This window comes from Vombatus ursinus, unplaced genomic scaffold (genome assembly GCF_900497805.2).
Source record: "Vombatus ursinus unplaced genomic scaffold, bare-nosed wombat genome assembly UNPS02000582.1, whole genome shotgun sequence".
NCBI lineage: Eukaryota > Metazoa > Chordata > Mammalia > Diprotodontia > Vombatidae > Vombatus > Vombatus ursinus.
Window position 1 is genome coordinate 32,516,843 of NW_020940360.1, and position 4,378 is coordinate 32,521,220.

The 4,378-nt window shown below is 34.9% G+C and overlaps 1 pseudogene; it reads left to right on the forward strand.

Annotated features, from left to right (window-relative positions):
* Positions 1-1,445: 1,445 nt before the first annotated feature.
* LOC114037682 lies at positions 1,446-2,667 on the forward strand (annotated as a pseudogene).
* The last annotated feature ends 1,711 nt before the right edge of the window (positions 2,668-4,378 follow it).

Genomic DNA, 4,378 nt, shown 5'->3' on the forward strand with positions numbered 1-4,378 from the left:
CTTGAAATATAGCTCCAATGGTAACTATCTGGGAAGGAGGGGGAGAGAAGAAAAAAAGAAATCTACACGATAATTTTGTTATATATTTGAATGGAATAAAAAGATGTACATAGTAGATTTATAGTTTCATATGCAATCATCTTTTTATTGTACTGTGTTATGGAAATGCTTATTTTGTTCCATAAATAAAAAAGAAAGGAAAAGAAAAGAAATATAGTTCTGAAAAAATAGGCTTTTAAAAATCCCATTGTGTTTTAAATGGAGCTACTTGACTCCATCTTAAAACCTAAACCATTCTGGCTTTCATTGGATGGACAATAACCTCTCCAACCCAAGTATGTATAGTATAAATATATGAGTATAAATAGTCATTGTTTTTTGTTCTAGATAGAAACTCAGAGGATCTTCCCCTCCCAGACTGATACCTTTGTGATGGTAAATTGAACCATCTTTTGTCTCAACTCTTACTCAGCCCTCAGTCATTGAATGAGCTTGGCCTCAGACAAACTGAGATCTGAGAAAGACCTTAATTTAGAAAGACCAAGTCACCCACTGCATCCTGGGCCATTGCCAGGTATCTTTGTCTTGTCACTGAACTCTGGAGGAGAGAGTGAGGCTGACAACTTTGTGCAGCTCTGCCCCATTCATATCCAATTCATGCAAGTAAAAACATCATCCTTATGGTCCTCTTTGAGAATGAAGGACAGCAAACAACAACCTAAACCAGGAAGAACAAGAACAGAGAAAGAAAACTGTAAGCCAATTTCCATAATGAATACTGATGCAAAAATTTTAATACTATCAAGGAGAGTACAGCAATATATCAAAATATGAGCAGGTGGGATTTATACCAAGAATGCAGGGTTTGTTTAATATTTGGAAAACTATCATCATAACTGACCATATGAATAAAAAAACAAAAAAATCAAGTGATTTTCTCAATAAATGCAGAAAAAGATTTTGACAAAATACAACACTCATTCTTATTAAAAACACTAGAAAGCATAGGAGTAAATGGAACTTTCCTTAAAATGAAAAGCAGTATCAATTAAAAAGCATCAACAAGCATTATCTGTATTGGAAATAAGCTAGAAGCCTTCCCAGTAAGATCAGGGGTGAAGCAAGGGTGCCCATTATCACCACTATTATTAAATATTGTACTAGAAATGCTAGCTGTAGCAATAAGAGAAGAAAAAGAAATTGGCAAAGAGAAAACAAAACTATCACTCTTTCAGGCAGTATGATGGTATACTTAGAGAATCCTAGAAAATAAACTAAAAGCCTAGTTGAAACAATTAACAACTTCAATAAAGTTGCAGGATGTAAAATAAACCCACATAAATCACCAGCATTTGGTGATATATTTTACCAACAAAGTCCAGGGGCAAGAGATAGAGAAATTCCACTTAAAATAACTGCCAACAATATAAAATACTTGGGAGTTGATGCTAGGTGGTCCCGTGCCAGGGGCTGGCCTTGATGGCCTGCTGGGTGTCAAGCAAGGACAGAAAGCCGACCTTTTTCAGGTCACTGACTGCAGCAGGACTATATCCTCTACAAGGTTTCAGATCAGAAACCATTGGGTTGCTGGTCAGACTATAACACGTCTAGCTGTGTGCAACTTTTAAACTGGTGAGTATGTTGTTGTCCGTGATGATAAGATTTTGAGAATATAGAAAAATAAAGATGTGAATTTGGATAAAATGTTCAAAGCAACACTGTCTGCTGATGTATACAGGATCCATTCAATGCAAAATACTGAACCACTTGTATTGTTCAGAGAAGTTGTTCAAAGGCTAGATGCTTTCCTTGAAGAAACTCAATAAAAAATTAAAGCTGTAATTTCAGATGAAGAAGTTATTAAATGGATAAAATTTTTCTTGGACTGTAATCAGCCTGTTTTAATATTTGTTACAGGAAAGCATGGATATTATTTTGTGTATGTGCAAATGTTTAACCCACATAATTTATGCAAATATACCCTTTTACGTAAAGAATAACCAGTTGCACTGAGTTTTGCTGCATCTGTGAATGAAAGATTAGTCACTTTGCTATGTTTGAGCTGTAATAGGTGTATATATGAAACTCTGATACCATTAAATCAGGGTAAACCTGAGGAGGAGTAAGTACTGGTCACATCCCTCTTACTAAAGACTTGTGTATTTGGCGTTATTCTAAAGGGTGTTTCATTTGCCGTCCTTGATAAGGCTCATGTGTAGTAGTCATGGGAACTTCACTCAAGGATCCTAAAGAAAGTATCTCTATTTGGAATATAAAGGTCCAAACATTACAAACTTCAAAGGAATTATTACAGGGGACCAGTGGTTAACCCTGGTGTTATGGAAGGAAATTATTATGCTGCATGGAAGGTTTTTGAATGTAATTCCATTTAAATGTGAAATATCATCATTAGCAGCTGCTCTGAGAAAACTCAAGCATACTCAAGCTCCAGGTACCCAAACTGTGTCACACGTTGTAAATTGGGGAACATTTCAAGGAGATGGACTTGAGTCACAAGATTCAAATTATTTAGCACCCTTTAAAGGACAGTCAAAGAGAAGTTTAAGGATAAGAAGAAATGAGACCAGATCTCATCTGGAGGATTCAACAAACAAAGAGTTTTTATCGGGTATAAAGGATGCTTGTGAAAAACACCTTGAACGATAGCAGAGTAAGTTTTTGGCTGATAAATGGACACCTAAATTTCAAATTACTGTTGAGCACATAGTAGCAGAACTGGTGGAAAGGTATAAGGTAGAACCAGCATTTTATCCTCAGAGTAGTCTGGTACAACTAATCCAAACTCAAATACTTTCTTGCAATTTGTGTCCTGACTTGATGGCAGTTGCCTTGGAAAAGAGAGATGTACATTTGTTACAGCTCTTGCTACAGCAGTTCCCTGACATTCCTGAATCAATTACCTGTGCTTGCTTAAAGGTTTTCCTAAGCATTGGTATTGACAGTCTTGAAGGGACAAATGTGAATATGGAGTCAGATATTGGTTACATTACCTTTGCCCAAGATGAGAAAATGGGAAAAACAGAAATTGTTCAAAATGGCTTCAGTCCAATACTTTTAGAAGAGAATAACTTTGATGACAAGTTAAATAAACTGGATGACACAACAAATACTACTCTAACATGTCCTGCCCCCAAAAGTAGTTTTACTAAATGTAAGTCTTCATTCAGCATATAGAGAAACATTTCTTTTGCCCACTTTGAAAGACCTCACTGTGCAATGTGTCATTCTTTTTCTCCAGTATTTGCATTTCTTTTATGAGAAATGTAGTGAAAATGATAGTATGACTTCCTGGACCCTGTCCTCCAGCCATGAACCAGATTATGGATTGGATCTGTCTACTGCAAGATGCTCATTTTATGGTTGTTGTGATGATTCCAGAAGCAAAAGGAATATTGGCAAGTTCTTATAAGTTTGTGAAAGCCCAGCTATGGGTTTATTCAGAACTCAACAAAATTGAAGGAAGTTTACAGCAGCTACAAAAATTGCACCAGCAAAGAAATATGGGATTGTATTCCATTGAAGTGCTTGAACTCATCTGAGATTAGTATCCATTATGCAGAGACTTTTTATGAAGACTTTTTCTTGAGTGGACACTATTCCTACTCATCTAGTTGAGCAGAAGAATTTGGTTTGTGACTTTGTTTTGATTTCAAGAAAAGTTTCAAAGACCAAAGGGATCAGAACTTGCTTTTCACTTGATGAAAGATCTGGGTTTCATATTGAACTATTCTAATTTTATAGATGATTGTTGGGGAGTGGAGAGGCATGTTCTGCAACTAACTTAAAAGTATAACTTGGTTGATTTTGAGTAAACTTATTTGTGTATGGATAAAAGTCTAATTTCTTACAAAATTTTTTTGAGGAGTACTTCTTAAAAAACAAATACCATTGAAGTAATAGAAGAATTTATTTTAGTTGAATAAGAAAGGTCCCCCAGCTCATTAGTTCTCATGACCAAGTATTCGAAATTAAAGGTGAATCAAAGGATTTAACTATTTGCTAGTCATCTTCTAACTCATCTTTTTAAATACTTGTTAATTGTTTGACATAATCTAAAAGTGTGTAGACAGCAAAAGCCAAAATAACAAATTCCAACAAGACACGAAAAATATTTTACCTCTGCTCCTCCGCACATGGTACAGAGATGGTAACCATATCCTAATAAATATACAATGCCTTTAATTTAAACCTATTCTTCCCTCCAGTGCTTTATAAGTTTTTAAATATTCCTATTCCTCCACAACCTCTCTAAGGTAACTTTACATCTTGTATTCATTAACAAGAAATATTTATTTTATTTTCCCTTGAAAATAATGACCAATTTTTATTTGTTCTGTATTTTGTTTTTATAGCATAA